General features: G+C 40.3%; 1 protein-coding gene and 1 pseudogene across 3 annotated transcripts in view; one reads left to right on the top strand and one right to left on the bottom strand.

Moving 5' to 3' along the window:
• Positions 1-5669, bottom strand: part of FOCAD (focadhesin) — a 311528-nt gene extending 305859 nt beyond the window's left edge. For all 3 annotated transcript variants that reach the window (XM_029202338.1, XM_029202336.1, XM_029202339.1), the window contains exon 1: positions 5652-5669. The gene's annotated coding sequence lies outside the window, so the exon portion shown is untranslated. The remainder of the gene's footprint in view (positions 1-5651) is intronic.
• A 5443-nt stretch (positions 5670-11112) lies between these two features.
• Positions 11113-11416, top strand: LOC114884217 (annotated as a pseudogene).
• The last annotated feature ends 8682 nt before the right edge of the window (positions 11417-20098 follow it).

Genomic DNA, 20098 nt, shown 5'->3' on the forward strand with positions numbered 1-20098 from the left:
TATTTTGGAAGTCCAAAGGTCAAAAAGAGGTGCAAAAAGCAAAAACCCTCTCCTTTCTCGTAACATAAATATTCATTGGAGATATGTTATTTTTAAATTTGGAACTAGTCCTATACCTGCTATCCTACTACTGAAACTGTAATTATTTGATGGATAAAGTTGATAACAGGAGGCTTCACCAAAACTTGAAATCCAAACTACTATTTTTAACTTCAAAGCCAGCCATGCGCTTCAGACAAACTGTCACCCTCACACCCAAATCTAACTTTTTTCTAACCTGCCTTCCTTCTCACTAAACACTAAACAGTCCCAACCTTTTGGACTCGGATACCATGGTCAATGAGTTTTGTTATGAGATGCTCAGCCTCTTCATTAGATGCTTCCCCTACCTCTTAGGCCTACAAAAACTAGACTCTTCTTCTTTGCTGGCCACTTCAGTGAAGGCTAATCATCCTTCCAAGCTCCAAGGCTCAGAAGAATATTTCCATACCATCTACCCCACACCTCTGAGGGTGCATATCCAGGTATCTTCATCTCTCATGTATACTGATCACTACCACTGGCAGTCTAAAACCTAAGAAACCATGGTCTATCTCATAGTATCTCTCTCCACCCTGGGTACACGATCATCTGGGGTCAACGTCTAGGTGAGTGATTCATCCAACACACCAGTCTCATTGTTCTTGAACACCTTCATGTAACCTCCATTTCATCCATCTACATCCATGGCCAAACCCTACACTCCATCAGCACTCTAAAAATCTAAAACTCCAATATTCTACTCAGACTACAGAGTACTTCTATCCTAACAGCTATCTCCCTTATACCTACCTACACGTGTATATTCACTTCATTCTGACTTCTAATCCCTTGAACCAATTATTTTCTCTCAATCTTTCAGCCTGCTCCTGGCCTGGTCATCACCTCTATCCAGTCTAAACCTCACATTCCATCACTTCAACCACCATCTTGTCAAGACCTTGAATTCCCTTGCATTCCTACCATAGGTACATTATAAAATCCAAATACTGGATCATTCCAACTATTCATAACCTCTAGTCCTACTGAATTTTGCTATAGAAAGTCACACAATTATATGAACTAGTGTCACTACAAATGAATGCTCCTTGCCTAACTGGTAAACTTTCCCAAAATCTCTAGTCAGCTCTTTCTTCCATTCCATGGAAGCTGACCATTCTCGCCTTCTCAAATTCTCTCCCTCCTTGTCTTCTAGAGCTCCACTGTCTTTCTCAGTCTCTTTCATTGGATCATCTTCCTTATATGGTGGTGCTTCCCAGAGTTCCTCTTCTGTTTTATTCTTTCTTATTCCACAAACTCCATCTTAGGTATCACATCCACTCTCAACACTGTTTTCACTACCACTGATATGTCAATAACATTTTAATCTCTACATTACCTAGAATCCCTTTCCTCATCCCCAGACGAATGTGGCCAACTGCCCACTGAATAGCACCAATTGTGTGACCTAAAGCCATGTTCAAGACCGATCTTATTCTCCCATACATGTGATAATCCTCATGTGATTCCTATCTTAGGAAGTCATAAACCTAGGAGGCATCCTTGACTCTACCTTCTCCTCATCCCACATATCCAAGTGGGCACCAACTTCACCATCTTAATATACCTTGCATCCATCCTATCCTTGAGCCCCACTGCATAATTTGGAGTTCTATCATATCTTGCCTTCACAACTGGGCCTTGCTCCACTACAATTCATTCTGCACATTGCCACATAAAACTGATCTTAACTTTCCTCCACTTAAAATCTCTTCCCCATGGACCACCACAGCCTGAAGGATAATGTTCAAAACCTTTAACATGGTGGGGAAGAGGGCCTTTTATTATTTGGTGTTTGTTTACTTGTTAAACCTCATCTCTCTATTCTCTCCTTAACACATTAAAGTCTGTGTTTTGTCTGTAACTTGTTCATTTGGCCTTAGTTCTTTCTTGTGCCTACAATGCCTTATCCACCATTCTCACCAAACAATCGCTACTTGCTCTCAAAATTCAGTTCAGATGAAAATGCCTCCAGAAAGCCTCTTCTGAATGTCTTAAAATCTCACACTCACACAGTTTTCCTCTATTCCCCACTATACTCGATGCATACATCTAATTATAATATTTATCTCATTGTATTTTGGCCTTGTCTGTGGCTTCCAAGCAATACTATAAACTCCTGAAGAAAAGTTAGGGACTTGGGACCAGAGCAGATGCTCTGTCTTTACTGAGTGAAAAAATAAATAATGAATACAATATCTTTAACACGTATGAATCTGTAAAAATTCCATTTATTTACATGTTTCAGCAATTCAAAACAACTTTAATAAAAAGTTTCCTCCACTCCCTCCATGTTTTGTCCTAACAGCATATGCTAAAACCTGAAGGTCTGATCACATAAATCAACCAGTTCAATGACTGTTAAACAGAGTAAAATTCAAAGTAAATTCTGAGAGCAGCAAGGCCAAAGAAAAAGGTTGTCAAAAGAGGAGGGAAAGATACACCCTGGCAGCCAGAAAACCTCATAACAAAACTACAGTTCAACATTCACAATTATAACATTTGTTCAACATGCTTATCAGCCAAATGAGCAGTCACTGTATCTGACCAAAAAGAGATTAGAGGATATATTCTAAAACAACGGAAAGAACTGAAATCTTCAGGTTAGAAGCTTGAATGGAATGTGTCATTGGTCCCAAGTGAAATCATGAATCTTTAAATAAATAATAACAAACTTATCTATGCAGTTCGAATTCTCAACTTCCTTGGGCCTAAAGAAATGAACAATGGAAAATTTTACAGTATTTAATGTCATAGCTTTTGAAATGTCTTCAAAATACATAAAACTAAAGTAACTCAGGCTAACTGAATGAAAGCCAATATAAATTAACAAAATTTTTAAATCATAAATGCAATTATATTACTTCCAATGTGGCTTGGAACAGGTTAAAAAATTATGAGGCCAGAAGTACTTGGTGGACCCAATTTATAAAAACAACAATGTTCAATCTATTGTTTGAAAAGAGATGGGATCTTCCACATTGCTTGAAAAATCTGTTTCAAATAATTGAAATGGGAGAAAAATGACAAACATCCCTTGTCCTATTAGCTTAGCAAATTTGTTTCCTATCGTGTGGAAATAGTACACACAACCTCCAAACAACTTATCACTAATTGTGAATCAAAGATTTATATTATACTTATATATCATATTGTATTATATTGCTCATCTCTAGATCTGTAGTACTTTTAAAAAAATATAATACTTATAGATTTCACATCTCCTAAAGAAACATCTATTGCCCACCTGATCAAAGTTTAAATTATCACCCAGGTTTCTTTTTTGAGATAAACTGAGCTCATTGTCATCAATCAAGAAATATTAAGATCAGGTTTTGCTATAGACCCATAAATAACCCTGAAACTACTATTTCCTCACATTTCTTCCAAATATAGTTATAATTTCACTTTTCATTGTGCTTTTCTCCCGAAATTTTAATTTTTTTCCTTCACACAGATATTTTCATATACACCTGAATCCTATGAGTCTCCCCAAATTTTAAACCAGAAGACTCCACTTAGATTTTTGCCCTCAGCTCTAGCATTTCTCCTTATCTTCCTATCTTAATCTGCTCCATTTCTAGAACAAGAAAGATCTAGCAAAAGCAAAATTTTTTAAAGTTCAACTTTCTTAAATTTTCCAAACCCCTAATAGTGATAAAGGGGTTTAATTTAATTCACCTAATGGTTTGTGAACAATAGTCAAAAAGTATCACAAGGCTATGAATATTATGTCTCAGAAAAACTATTCTAGAAATTTAACACCTGCAGGAAGGCTAAACGAATTGCTTAATAAGTACCATCAATCAATCAACAAGTGAAAAACTATTGTTACATCTCTATGGGCATTTTTATTCTCAAACTAATGATTTATTTACCTTTTGGTTATCAATTCTCAACTGGAGACAGCAATCAATTAAAATCCAGTAAATTTTAGGTTGATAAAATAAATGTTAACAAAGACATGATACTGAAAGACATTAGCCAGGTGATGACAACTACCTAATATTAACCAAGTAAGCAACTAACCAAGGCAGAGGTTTTAGTTACCACTAAACTACTAAAGCAAGTAAAAATGCTTCAAGAATTGCATTCTTATCCAATGTTTTTATATCATATCTTTAAATGTAACATTAAAAAGCTCCTGATTATTACATTTCAAAATTTAGATGAGTCATAGTGCTTTGAGTGCAGGAATTGGATGTGAATCAAAATTGTAAACATGCACTTGCTTGCTAGTCAAAACGTCAATATGGACAGATTCAGGAAAAGTAAAACATATAATCTTAAAATATATCCAGGGTTTTTTAAATGGTCACTTCTCAACTGTTAACACAGTTCAGTAAACATGCAATCTGCCCATCCTGTCCTTGAATATCTCAATATTACTAAATATTTCTAACCCCATCACCTCACTTTATGGATAGGTGCCTGAGACCTAGGGTCTTTAGCGATACTTAGCAGGTTTATGCCTCAAGGCCATCATGGTCTGAGGCTTAGCAGAGGTGAAAGTAAGGAAAACTGAATGAGGTCCCAGAAGAGATGTAGCTTATGATACAGGATCATAAGCTTCTGTGTCTAAATCTAGAACCTGAAATTGAATCATCAAATCTAGACAATAAAACTGGCAGATAAACTGGAAGAAAAAGAAAAAGAAAAAAGGGAATGCCCATTTTAGTTTATGGCATAAGACCTTGACCATGAAGGAACACATCAAAAAAGTGTTGAACAGATGAATGATTGATTGCATGATACTTGATAGCATGATTTCATTGATTTTAGAAGCTCCAAATTCAGAAACTAAACTGAGGGACCAGGATGCCATGGCTGAAATTAAAATTCATGGAGAGTAGGGGCAACACAGCGGCAAGTCTCTGCAAATCTTTGTATAGCTGTTGCAGACATTTCAAAACATACATTCATACACGTATGTGATATATAGAGAGGGATACAGATATATACTGTTTCTTCAGGGAATTCCTGCAAATGAGTACAGAGCCAGAGAACCAGGAGGTCTGAAAACAGGCCCTGCTCACCCATAAGCCTTTGCATTAAAGTGGACAGGATCTAAGTGAGTCACTGGAAATCAGGAGGAGACAGTCACCCCAGGACGAGCAGGACAGGGCTGGAATCCTCTGTGCTGCCTTCGAGTAGGGAATCGGTCGGGGGAGAGTGGGACGACTACAACCTGCTGCAGGAAGGTACGCAAAGATCGCGCCGACCTGTTTCCGAGTCGGGATCCCGCTGAGCCCCACCGTAGGCACCAGAGCCGGCCCCACCCAGGCATCCGAGAGCTCTCTAACGTAGAAGGCCTAGTTCTTCAGGAGTTCAGAACCCAGACAGGACACGACGAGGGCAAACGGCAAGACCTGTCCCCTTCCTGGCCGCCCACACCGCGACGCGGCCCTGCCACCACATGCTCCACTGCCCCATCTCCCATCAGAGCTCCAGGCCCACAGGGCCTCAGCCTCCCTCCCAGCAAGCTGAGTCAGGCCACCGGCGGGTGCGACCCGGCGGCCTCAGTGCTGGAGGCAGCTGCCCGCAGGCTGCCGCCTGCCACCCGCATAGCTTACCTTCTTTCTGCCACAAGCTCAACCCCACGCCGGCTGCCTGACGTGGCCCGCCCCGCCGTCTCGAACGCCTGGGGGCGGGGACTACGGGGAGACAGCCAATGGACTGCAGACGGCAAGGGCCTGCCCCTCCCTCCTCCAACTTCGGCCCGCCCACCCTCGCTCGCGCGCACGCGCGTTCAAGGCCAAGGCCGCGCACTGCGGCTGGAAGGCAGCGTGGGCGGAGAAGCGCAGCTCCGCAGCCGCCTGGGGGCAGGTAGGGCGGCGCGTGCAAGTGCTGGCTGTGGGGCTGCGCCGCAGTGGGGAGTTGGCCCAAGGGAAGGCAGTTTAAAGGAACCCGCCTGGAGATGCCACTGCAGCGTGTCCGGATGGTCCTGTTGGCAGCCTGCCCCTATGCAGCTTTTGGCGGTGCAAAGCAGCTTCTTGGTATTTGGAGATTTTGTTTCCCGGGAAAAAAGTAATACCGATAACATTAGGATTCAGAAATTTTAATACAGACGGCAGACTTGCGGTTTCGTTCTTCTCCTTGTAGCTGCTGCTTGGTATCTTTACTTCAGTTGGCCAGCACAGAACATTGCAGTTCTTGATGCTACAGTGACATTATCCACCTGTTGGGTAGTCCTGCAGGTCGTCCTGGCCCAGGCATTTCTGTTGATTTAATCTGGGGAGAACTGGCGCCTATAATTGTTACTTTTATTGTTGTTATTATTTTTGTCTAATACTTATTGAGTGTCCACCCATGCATGAACACGCATTTTCATAAGAAGACTCTAAGACACCTGGCACCATGGAACAAAAGCTAAAAGAGGCAGCAGGAAAAAAAGATGAGGTTATGACAAAATGGAATTCTGATTGTGGATGGCAAAAGTGAAAATTATATACAAGATGAAATAGTTAAGACAAGTTGCTCTAGAGAACCTGACTTACCCAGCAGTTTCTAAACCCTAGTGCACCTTTACAAGCATTTGAGGAGGTTTTTTTTAAATACCAGTAGCTGAGCCCCATTTCTAGAGATTCTGTTTTAATAGCTCTGCTGTGGGGCCTTGGCATTGGTCTTTTTCTAAGTTTCCAAAGTGTTTTTAATGTGCTGACAAGTCCTACTTCTCATTTGTAAGAAAGATTTGGTTTCCTATACTCCACTTCAGAAAAGTAATAATATACCACAGACCATCTTCAGTTCTCTCAATAATCTATTATGCATTTATTATGTAAGAATTTATCTAAATTAATTTTGAACCTACTTATATATTCAATCTGTTACCCTTTGAGAGAAAGGAGTGTTATAAGGTTTATAATTGCCTTCTTGATTTTATGGACTTTGATGATACTCCCTTTCAGTCTTTTTTTTTTGGCTGCGTCAGGTCTTGGCTGCACGTGGACTTTCTCTAGTTGCAGCGAGCGGGGGCTACTCTTCATTGCGGTGCGTGGGCTTTTCATTGCAGTGGCTTCTGTTGTTGCGGAGCACGGGCTCTAGGCGTGTGGGTGTCAGTACTTGCAGCACGTGGGCTCAGTAGTTGCGACACGCAGCCCCTAGAGCGCGTACTTTAGTAGTTGTGGCTAGTGGGCTTCAGAGCGCAGGCTCCGTAGTTGTGGCGCACGGGCTTAGTTGCTCTGCGGCATGTCGGATCTTCCCAGACCAGGGATAGAAACCGTGTCCCCTGCATTGGCAGGCAGATTCTTAACCACTTCACCATCAGAGAAGTCCCCCCTGTTCAGCCTTAATAATTCCAAATACAACAGCACTTCTTTTAGGGCTATTTTAATTCTTTTTAAAAATTCTTTTTCTTTTAAGAAGATGTTGGAGGTAGGAGTTTATTAATTTATTTTATTTATTTTTGCTGTGTTGGGTCTTCGTTTCTGTGCGAGGGCTTTCTCTAGTTGTGGCAAGCGGGGGCCACTCTTCATCGCGGTGCGCTGGCCTCTCACTATCGTGGCCTCTCTTGTTGCGGAGCATAGGCTCCAGACGTGCAGGCTCAGTAGTTGTGGCTCACAGGCCCAGTTGCTCCGTGGCATGTGGGATCCTCCCAGACCAGGGCTCGAACCCGTGTCCCCTGAATTAGCAGGCAGATTCTCAACCACTGCGCCACCAGGGAAGCCCCTAAAAATTCTTTTTCTATTTCCTTATTTTTTGAGATACATTAGTCAAAGTTACAAATGAACATTTAACTATGTGAACAGCACCTTTCAATGTATGTCAACTCATTTAATCCAACTTTATGAAGCAGGCACAGTTATTACACACATTTTATAAATAATGAAAATTAGGCACAAGGAGTAAAGCATCTTGATCAAGAGGCACTCTGGCTTTCAATAAATAAATGTACTGCATTTGTTATAGAAAGTCTGGTTTTAGGAGTGTTTGGGGAAACGCCCATTTAAAGAAAGATGGTGAGTCTGTGATTTTTCACTTTTGACACTTCCCCTAGATTCTGATTTTGGGCAGGATTGAGGGATTTAGGCTGTTAAACCAACAACCTAAAACTGACAACAACTTGCTGCAGATCTTGGGCTAGGCTGGAAGCACAAGGGCTCACTCTCTTCTGGGATATACTCACCCTACTTCTGGGATATACTCCTTCCATACATGACTGTAGTTCAGCAAGGATTTTTCTACCTTTTAATTTATTTAATCTATTGCTATACCTGGCACTGTGCTAGATATGAGAGATATCAAGATGAAATACACAATCCAGAGCCTCAAGGAGCCAGCTCATCCTGGAAATTTATTTGTACAAGACTAGAGGTATAGACTTTTAGAACCAGAAAGGATGTCAGAAGCTGCCAGTCTATGACAAAGTTTTAACTAAGTGCTGAAATGAAAAATAAAGACAATGTATTAAGTTTTCATAAAAATAAATTTATTCAGTATAAAGGACTGTTCTTTGTGAGGTTATGCTTTGATTTTTGCTGTTAAAAATGTTCTCTCTTTGGGAATATACTGTATAGCACAGGGAACTCTACCTAATGCACTGTGGTGACCTAAATGGAAGAAGTCCAAAAGGGAGGGGATATCTGTATGTGTATGGCTGATTGATTCATTTTGTTGTGCATTGGAGGCTAACACAACATTGTAAAGCAATCATACTCCAATAAAAATTAATTTTTAAAAAAAGTAAATAAAAAGAGAGCTAAATGCTTAAAAAAATTTTAAATGTAAAAAAAAAAGGTTCTCTCCTAATAATTAGTAGGTTAAGTTGTTGGGAGTTTTGTTTACTTTAACGACCTTAAAGTCCTGTGTTGATTCTCAAAATTTTTTGATGTTTTTCTGATTTAGTTTAACTGTCCATTGCTGGCGAGGGAAATTAAGATTGCAGAGGGACAAAGTCCAGTTCTCTTTCTACTGCATACCCATTGGAACAGCCCATTTCATGAGCAGGGCTAGAAATGTTTGAAAATAATAATAACAAATTTAAAAAGAAATCAGGGTCAAGGTTAGACAACAAAGATTAGAACTTGTTCTGATAGGCCAGCTGTGTTGTTAGCCAGGAAGAGAAGTCTCCTGCCTGCTTAATTAATCAGATTAGCTAAGTAGCTTGGTTTCCTTCTGAGCTGAAAGCAAAGAGTGGGGCCTGAGGGAATACAGCTACTGTATGGACTGACATTTTTTTGTTGTTGGTGGTGGTGGTGGTACGCGGGCCTTTCACTGTTGTGGCGTCTCCCGTTGCGGAGCACAGGCTCCGGACGCGCAGGTTCAGTGGCCATGGCTCACGGGCCCAGCCACTCCGCGGCATGTGGGATCCTCCTGGACCGGGGCACGAACCCGTGTCCCCTGCATCAGCAGGCAGACTCTCAACCACTGCGCCACCAGGGAAGCCCTGGAGTGACATTTTGATTGGGGTAAGACTAGGAAAAATCAGCTGGACTGAGTAAGGCACACCCATATCTGATATAGATATGTGGAGTCTATATTCCCTGAGAGTCAGCCTGGGGAGAATTTTTGAGAAACAGCAGGGAGAGACTGGACCCGGATGGGGGCCATGAGAGAAGAATCAACTTCATTCATGTAACCTGCAGAGGGTGGTCTAGACCTAATACCAGAAGCCCCAGCTCAGATGGAAATTTCAATTGAAGGATCAAAACAGACTTCAAATCTGTATATTATTTTCTGGATAGGCTTAGATCCTACATGCAATACATGCAAATGAACTCTTTGCCTTTTAAATATTCAGGACAAACCACCTTCTTGCAGAGATAAGCAAGCAGACAGCATTTCTCTGTTAAACTCCTTGTATTATTACCCCTGAAGTTGTTAAGCAGTTAGTTCTCTATTGTACCAGACCCTTTAGATAAGTACACTTTTTGAAGTCAGTAGAGAAGGGCCTATTGACTTTAACAACAACAAAAAAAGAAAGAGAGTAAGAAAAATGTGTCCACTCCCAAATCATTAACTGAACTGAAAAGAATATGCTAACAAAAAAAGACACTGTAGTGTGAATCCTGTACTGTAAGAGAAGGTCATGTCCCCCACAGCATCAGGAGAGGCACAAAGCCTTGAACTCAGGCCCAAGCATGCTGGGCTAGCTCAACACGCCCACACATTCATCAGCAGGAACGAAACTGGGAGGAGAAATTCAGACCTGAGTCACAGGGCTCCACTGTCGACACATAATAGAAAGTAGTCTTATTAGACTTAATTAGATGTGAGTAGATGGCTCCAATGGCTCCCCATTTCTTTTAGAGGAGAAGCCAAAGCCCTTACAAAGGTCAACAAACTATACATGATCTGTCTCCCTGTACCATGCACCTCCATCCCCAACACACACACACACTGCCTTGTTAATCTTTGACCTTGCCTTCTACACTCATCCCAGCCAACTCCACTCCAATAACCCTGCCTACTCTCTGCTGCAGGATCTTGGCACTTCCCCCCACATATTCTCATGACTCATTCCATTGAATCATTCAAGGCTTTGCTGAGATATTACCTCCTGGATAAGGCCTACTCTCTCAGTCAGGGTCCCAGCAGGAAACAGATGGCACAATCAAATTAGGAAAATGGAGAAGCATTTAATAAGGGGCTATAAACAAAGGTGTGGGCATGGAATAAAGAGATCACAAGGGAAACTCAGGAACATTGAGGCCCCCAAAATCACCTCTGAGCCTAAAGGGGCAAGAATAAGGAGTAGTTACCAAACATGGAGAAGGCTGTGTACATAGGGGCTACCTGACAGGAATTGGGAGCTTTGGTCAAGGAACACAGCCAGTCCACAGTGACCCAACAGGGAGAGGAGAGCCCAGGAGTTAATACTTTGACCTCCCTCATTCTTCTCTCTCTTTCTGATCTTCTGACACAAGGGAACCCAATGATGCTGTTCATATAGGTCCATCTCCTGGGGTACAGTGAAGGGGCAAAAAGAAGATATCTCTCAATCAATCTTACCTTGATTACCTACAACAGTTAGCTTTTGCTGTGTAACAGACTTAGAGGCTTAAAATCACAAATGTTTATATTGCAAAAGCAACCATGTCTAGTCATGGTAAGGGTGGAAAAGGCCCAGGGAAGGGAGGGGCCAAGCACCATGGAAAAATGCTGTGCAAAAACCTGGGGATCAGGAAGCCTGCCATCCAGCGTCTGGCCCAGCATGGAGGCATTAAGCCCATCTCTAGCCTCTTCCGAGGGGAGACCGGCAGGGTGCTCCAAGTCTTTCTGATGAACATGATCCAGGATATAGTCACCTACACAGAGTACGCCAAGCCCAAAGCAGTCACAGCCATGGTAGCCTACAAGCTCAAACCCCAGGGATGTACTCTAGGGCTTTGGTGGCTGAGAGTACAGGATCTGCCATACCTCAACATTGAAAAAGAGAGCCCTTTTCAGGGCATCCCGTGAAGTCACATGAAGGGTTGTTGTGCATTGCAGAATTGTTAAATCTGAGTAGGTAAAATTAAATAGCGGTTTGCATAAGGCTGCTGAAAGGTAGATGCATTATTATTTTGCAATGCAATTACATAACTTAATCCTGGAACATTTTGTCACACTAAGGTGTTGAGAAATTGGGGTTTGTTTTTTTTTAACAAGGCAAAAGAATAGGTCTTCTAAAAAGGGGTACAATAGATGAGCACAAGCAAATGGTGCTGATAAAAAGACTGGCTACCTAAAAAAACAAAAACAAACAAAAAAAGAAACATTTATTCATTTTCAGGATCCTATGGGTTGCTTAGGCAATTCTTCTGATATAGGCTGGCTTTTGCTGGTTCCTCCTGAGTCTACTTATGTGTCTGCAGTCAGCTGGCAGCTTGGCTGTTCTAGAATAGCCTCAGCCACCTCATATCTGGTGGCTTGCTCAGTGTCAGCTGGAGCAATAGGGATGATGTAGCCATGTATCCGTATTAACTGTAACCAATCACTTTTCTTACTCATATGACACCATCAGATCCTTGCTAATATCAAGATACATTATTTTGATGGAATTTCCATGTTCAAACAATACCGATTTTTATTTGACCCAGCAGTGTTTCCAGCCCCAGGGGATAGAACAGGATTGATCAAAACCAGAGGTCAGCAAATTTTTTCTGTAATGAGCCAGAAAGTAAATATTTTAGGTTTGTGAACCAAGAGGCAAAATTGAGGATATTATATAGAAGCTTAAATAAAAAGAGAGAAAACAAATTTCCACAAAACTTTTATTGATGAAATCCAAAGTGTAATGATAATTGAACACAATCATTTGTAATTCAGGTCTACTAATGAGAAGAATGGAATTCTTTGTTGGAAGATAATAGTTCATTTAATTGGGATTCAAAGTTTGAATTCCCTGTCATCAAAATCAGTTCCACATATTCATCTGTTAATGCTGATCTGTAATGTGATTTTATGCATTTCATCTTTGAAAACACCTTTTACACAGATAGATATGGCCAAATACTGATATCAATCTATGAGAGTATGATTTTAATTGAGCATATTTATCACTTGGAAGTAATTTACAGAATTCTATTAGGTTCTTCTCTTGATATTTGCCAATTACCATGTCATTATATTGCAGATTAATCACTTCCAATTGAAGGTTAGGTGGAAGATACTCAGCTGCAAAGTTACATGGATTTTGAAATATGGAAATTTCCTTTCCACATGCATTAAGATCCAAAAATGCTTTTGGAACTGTAGTTTGAGCATAGAGAATATATCTCCTGCAAATTTTTGTGGGAATGAAGATCTTGCTTCTCTTTAAAACTTTGACAGCACAGGAAGTATATTAAACAGCTTGACATTACTTGTGATTCAAGCAGCATCAGTTGTTCTTAAAATGACTTTCCCACAGCATTACATTTGCATATGGGCACTGTCTGCCTTGTAATTTTATATTGAGAAATTGACCAAGTCTGCAGCAAAAGCGAATTTTCAAAACCAGTCAGTGTTCAATAAAAGTGATCGAGGGAAGTTCTCATTTCAAAAAAATTCAGTCTCAGGCCTGAGTTCAAAACTTGCGTTAAAACTACCACTGCTAAGCCATCAAACTGCTGTATAGCAGGGCAAGGCAAAATATTCAGCTTCTATTTTTGACAAAAGTTCACAGAACTGATGATTGTTAAGTCCACCAGAGTAAATGAAGTTTAACATGGAGGCTACTGGTTCAAAAGCACAAGAAATTGAAAAACTTTCTGCAAATGACCCACTGATGAATAACAAGATTAACCACAGGCTTTAAATACCTATCATTTCACAAGCCTTATAAATTTGTTCAGGTAAGCCTTCTCTGCTCCACACATATTTTTATCACCATCAGTTGGAACTCATCTTAGCAGATTCCACTTCAGATTGTACTGAATTAAAGCTTTCTCAACTTCTTTGAAAATATTCTCATCTATAGTTGTTCCATGCTGACAATTGATAGAGGCCAATTCTTCAGTCAAACTCAGCATTGACTCCTTGAATAAACAATGTACTGAACGGTATTAGTAACATCTGTCAACTCATCAAGAGACAAGGAAAACCTGTGGAAATCGTTTAATACTTTGTTTTTTAATTAACCATTGATGTTGCTCCCAGTGTCCCCAACTCTTCAAGGAACTGTTCTCAGTGAAAGGCTACTGGTCTTAAACAAGTTTATTTTCTCCAGAAATATGTCTTTAGCTGCTGCAATCAAACATGACTTAATTAACTCACCATCAGTAAACGGCTTTCCTTGCTCGACTAACATGAGTCACTCAGAAATTTACTATGGTTGCGATTTTTTCATTTTTATTTTTGTGGAGAAATTCTGCTGTGATATGTTGCATTTTAAATATGCATATTTTTCTGATCATTGATTTCCTGTGAGTTGGGAACATTGTGATGAATCTGGGAATGTCAATATATAATGTAATCTTTTCACACAGGTATAGTGACTGTACAATAAACACATACTTTGTCAACTATTTTGAAAACAAAATAATCCATATCCATTGTGCCTTTAAAAGCATGACATAAAAGGTGAGTGATGTCAAAAAAATGGTGCGATAGGAGACCTCAGCGTCCCTTCTCCCACAAAGATCAACAGTTAGACAGTTATCCACAAACAAAAACAGTTCTGGGAGAGCTCTGGGGTCCACCTAAGAAACTTCAGCAACAGGGAACTCCCTGGCGGTCCAGTGGTTAGGACTCTGTGCTTTCATTGCTGAGGGCCTGGGTTCAATCCCTCGTGGGGGAACTAAGATCCCACAAGCTGCACAGCATGACCAAAAAAGAAAAACAAAAAACAACTTCAGCAACACAGTGGAACAAAAACCTGAAAACAACTGCAAGAAAAGAGGGAAGACAGCTTAACTCTGCCTGCTTCACCCCATCCCCCAAGCCAGCATGGCTCAATGCCAAGGGGAAACTTCCCAACTAGAAAGAGTTTCCTTCAGCAGGAAAGGAAGAGTAAGGTGAGTAACTAGCTTCCCCAGCCTTTTGGGACACTGCACAAACATCCCACTTTAGATTCACCCAACCCAGACCTGAAAAGATGAGACATATAGAGATGGCTAGAAACAAGGAAGAAAAGCAAGGGCTACCAGTAGCAGCCATACAGCTAGAGCAATTACAGTTCAAAGTGACCAGCTTTGCAGATAAACCTGACAGATTTGGCCACAGAAGAAACCAATGGCCCAAACAGCCACTGAGGAGCCCTGAAGATGTCATCAGCTTTCACCCCACAGATACTCATCTTCGCTGACAACAGCCGCCTGAGTCCCTCCCTGCTCCCTTCCCCACCTCTCACCCTACCAGAGCCGGGGGATTGCACTAACTCAGCCCAGGCCTCTGCAGCTCTGTGAATGCAGTCTAGACCTCTGAGTTGAACCCCACCACTGTACGTACATTCAGGGTTAGCCCTTCCAGCTGTGCACTTGCATGCCACTGGCCTGATGCCTGTCACTGGGCTCCACTGCAATACATATACCCAGGAGGAGACTGTGCAGCCACAGAAGAGCATATCAATGACCAGAGCCCATGCAGGTGCTTGTGGGACCAGATTAGACCCTGTCTTCTGTCACTGGCCTGTACCACTGCTCTCACCTGCAGCTAAGCCCCTCCAGCTAGGCATCTGCATGCCCCTGGCCCAGCCCCCATCACTGGCCTTCACTGCCATGCACCCATGGCAAGACCCAGCAGCCATGGTAGTACACAACAACAGCTGGCATCCCACAGCTGTCAGTGAGTCCATAGTTGGCCCCAGCCCTTGCTGCCTGCCCTGGCCCCCATCACTACATATGTATCTGCAACTGGTCCTCACCACTACATAGATACCTGCAGCTGGCCCTCTGTAATCAGCACTGACTCTGGTCACCACCACTGCCTGCCCTTATCCCTAGAGATAAACATACTAAAACTAACGGGATGTTACAAAAGCATTTCTAAGGGGGCTGTTTATAGCAATAAATGTCTACGTTAAGAAAAAAGAAAGATATCAAAGAACCTAACTTTACACTTTTAAGGAACTAGAAAAAGAAGAACAAACTAAACCCAATGTTAGCAGAAGGAAATAAATGAGAGACCAGAAAAATAATAGAAAAAGTTAATAAAATGAAGAACTGTTTTTTTTAAAGATAAACAAAATTGAAAAACCTTTAGCTAGACAAAGAAAAATTAAGAAAAGAGTTAAATAAATAAAATCAGAAATGAAAGAGGATATATTGCAAATGATACCACAGAAATACAAAAGATCATAAGAGACTGCTATGAACAATTATACACCAACAAACTGGAAAAATTCCTAGAAACCCACTACCTACCAAGACGGAATCATGAAGAAATAGAAAATCTGAATAGACCAAAGAGTAAGGAGATTGAATCAGTAATCAAAAAACTCACAAGAAACAAAAAAGCCCAGGACCAGGTGGTTTTACTAGTAAATTCTCCCAAACATTTAAAGAAAAATTAATGACAATTTTTCTCAAACTCTTCCAAAAAATTTAAAAAGAGGGAACACTAAAAAAATAAAATAAAAGGAGGGAACACTAATAAACACATTTTATGAGGCCAACATTACCCTGATACCAAAACCAGATAAGTAAGGACACTACAAGAAAACTACAGACCAATATCCATAATGAATATAGATACAAAAATTCTCAACAAAATGTTAGCAAACCAAATTCAACAGCACATAAAAAGATTTTATACCACGATCAATCAGGATTTATCCTTGAGATGCAAGGATAGTTCAACATATATAAATCAATAAATGTGATACACCACATTAATAGAATGAAAGATAAAAATCATATGATCATCTCAATAGATGCAGAAAAAAGTGACAAAATACAACAACATTTCATGATAAAAAATGCTCAACAGGGGCTTCCCTGGTGGCGCAGTGGTTGAGAGTCCACCTGCCGACGCAGGGGATGCGGGTTTGTGACCCGGTCTGGGAAGATCCCACATGCCGTGGAGTGGCTGGGTCCGTGAGCCATGGCCGCTGAGCCTGTGCATTGGGAGCCTGTGCCCTGCAACGGGAGAGGCCACAACAGTGAGGGGCCCGCATACCGCAAAAAAAAAAAAAAAAAATGCTCAACAAATCGAGTATACAAGAAACATACCTCAACATAATAAAGGCAATGTATGGCAAACCCACAGCTAACATTATATTCAATGGCAAAAAATTAAAAGCTTTTCCTCTATAATCAGGAACAAGCCAGGGATTCTCACTCTCACTCTTATTCAACATAGTACTGGAAGTCCTAGCCAGAGCAATCAGGCAAGAAAAAGAAATAAAAGGCATTCAACTCAAAAAAGAAGCAGCAAAATTATCTTTTTCTGCAGATGATATGATCTGATATGTAGAAAATCCTAATGACACCACCAAAAAAATTGTTAGAACTAATCAATGAATTCAGTAAAGTTGCACAATACAAAATCGACATACAGAATCAGTTGGGCATCTATACACTAACAACAAAACATCCAAAAAAGAAATAAAGAAAATAATCCCATTCACAATAATATCAAAAACAATAAAGTATTTAGGAATAAATTTAACCAAAAAGGTGAAAGATCTGTACTGAAAACTACAAAACTCTGACGAAAGAATATGAAACAGACACAAACAAATGGAAAATTATGCCATGCTCGTGGATTGGAAGAATTAATATTGTTAAAATGTCCATACTGGCCAAAGTCATCTTTATTCAATGAAATCCCTATCAAAATTTCAACTGCTTTTTTCACAGAAATAAAAAAAAATCCTAATATTTGTATGAAACCACAAAAGATCCCAAATAGCCAAAGCAATCCTGAGAAAGAAGAACAAAGCTAGAGGCATCAGTTTCTGATTTCAAACTACATGGCAAAGCTATAGTAATCAAAAGAGTATGGTACTGGCAGAAAAAAAAGGACACATAAACCAATGCAACAAAATCAAGTGCCTAGAAATAAACCTTTGAATATATGGTCAACTGATATTTGACAAGGGAACCAAGAAAACTTAATGGGTAAAGATATTCTCTTTAATAAATGAAGCTGGGGAACCTGGGTAACTACATGCATAAGAATAAAATTGGACCCCTATCTTATACCACTTAAAAGAATAACTCAAAATGGATTAAAGACTTAAACATAAGAACAGAAACTGTAAAACTCCAAGAAGAAAATGGGAAAATCTCTTCAACAGTGGTCTTGGCAATTATTTTTTGGATATGACACCAGAAACACAGCAACAAAAGCAAAAATTAACAAGTGGGATTACATCAAACTGAAAAGCTTCTTCAGAGCAAAAGAAACACTCAACAAAATGAAAAGGCAATCTATGGAATGGGAGAATGTATTTGCAAATCACGTATCTGATAAAGGGTTAATATTCAAACTATGTAAAGAACTCATATAACTTAATAGCAAAACAAATGGCTATTATCAAAAAGACAAGAGATAACAAGTGTTGGTGAGGGTGTGGAAAAAAGGGGAACATTTGTGCACTGTCGGTGGGAATGCAAATTAGTACAGCCACTATGGAAAATAGTATGGATGTTGCTCAAAAAATTAAAAATAGAACTACCACATGATCCCGCAATCCCACTTCTGGGTACATATACACAGGAAATGAAAACAGGATATTGAAGAGTTATCTGCATTCCCAAGTTCATTGAATCATTATTTACCATAGCCAAGATACAGAAACAATGTAAGTTTCTGTCAAAGGATGAATGGATAAAGAAGTTGTGGTATATGTAAACACAATGGAATATTATTTAGCCGTGAGAAAGAAGGAAATTCTGAGAACATGGATGAATCTTGAGGGAATTATGCTAAGTGAAAGAAATCAGACAGAGAAAGACAAATACTGTATGGTCTTACTTATATGTGGAATCTAAAAGAGCCAAACTCATAGAAACAGAGAGTAAAATGGTGGTTACCAGGGATTGTGGGTGTGGGGGAAATGGGAGATATTGGTCACAGGGTACAGATTTCCAGTTATAAGATGAATTAGTTCTAGGGATCTAAAGTACAGCATGGTAATTATAGTTAATCATATTATATAATTGGAAGTTGCTAAGGCAGTAGATCTTAAATAGTCTCACCACAAAAAAGAAATAGTAATTATTTAATGTGATAGAGGTATTAGCTATCTGTGGTGTAATCATTTTGCAATATATAAATGTATCAAATAAATGTATTGCAAACCTTAAACTTACACAATTATATCTCAATATATTTGAGATATATTTGTATATGTATTATGTGTCAATGTATTTGTGTCAATATATCTCAATAAAGCTAGGGAAAAAAGCATGACATATAAAGCTTACTTTTCTTATTTTGACATGATGGATCTGTACTTTTTTTTTTTTTAACACATTGTAGAGTAGTAGTTTCTTTTTATTTTATTTTATTTATTTATTTTGGGCTGTGTTGGGTCTTCGTTGCTGTGTGCAGGCTTTCTCTAGTTGCAACGAGCAGGGTCTACTCTTCGTTGTGGTGCACGTGCTTCTCATTGCGGTGGCTTCTCTTGTTGTGGAGCACAGGCTCTAGGTGCACAGGCTTCAGTAGTTGTGGAACGTGGGCTCAGTAGTTGTGGTGCACAGATTTACTCGCTCCGCAGCATGTGGGATCTTCCCGGACCAAGGCTCGAACCCATGTCCCCTGCATTGGCAAGTGGATTCTTAACCACTGCACCACGAGGGAAGTCCCTGTACTGATATTTTTTTAATGTAAAACTTATTCTTAGCTTGCAGGCTCTACAAAAACAGGTGAAGGTCTAGACTTGACCCACACACTGTATTTTACTTACCCTAACCCAAGCCCATTATGGCTATTTTGTTCCCCTTTGCCAGATACTTTCCCAGACTCCATTATAGCAAGGTGTGGCCATGTGATTCGGTTCTGTCCTATGAGACTTACAGAACTATAAGATTTCTAAAGAATTTTCTTTAACCAGAAAAAGAGGGCATTACAAGGAAGAAGTCATTTGCCCTTGCTCCTGGCTTTTGTATTTGTGGAGAATGTATGCAAAAGTAGCAATTGGTTGGGAGATTGGGATTGACATATATACACTAATATGTATAAAATGGATAACTAATAAAAACCTGCTGTATAAAAAAAGTAGCAATTGGTTCTGTTGCTGCTTCCTTAGCTATGGTCCTGTCCCCATCCCACCTCACCCCAGATTTAGACATAACCCCTCGCTTAGGCACTTACTTAACTCCAGAGAGCTCCCTAGCCCCCTTCTGCCATCTGAGGATAGGACGATAAGTCTGCAACCTGGAGATGGCCCTTACCCTAACCCGATGATGCTGATCTCTGACTTTCAGCTTCCAGAACTGTGAAAAATTAAAATTCTATTGTTTAAAAGCCACCTAGTCTATGATATTTTGTTATAGCAGCCCAAACAGACTAAAACACTAAGGAAAGAATTGTAGTGCTTGTTGATTTCTTCGGTGTAAATACTCTGTGGCTGATTTCAAACGACGAAAGTGATGTCAGTGAACATGGAGTCAGGAAGAAATGTGCACTACTAGTGCACAGGAGCCAGTAGAAGCTGGGTGCAGCACTCGTA

This window comes from Monodon monoceros, unplaced genomic scaffold (genome assembly GCF_005190385.1).
Source record: "Monodon monoceros isolate NGI ecotype Baffin Bay Population unplaced genomic scaffold, NGI_Narwhal_1 Super_Scaffold_5, whole genome shotgun sequence".
Classification (NCBI taxonomy): domain Eukaryota; kingdom Metazoa; phylum Chordata; class Mammalia; order Artiodactyla; family Monodontidae; genus Monodon; species Monodon monoceros.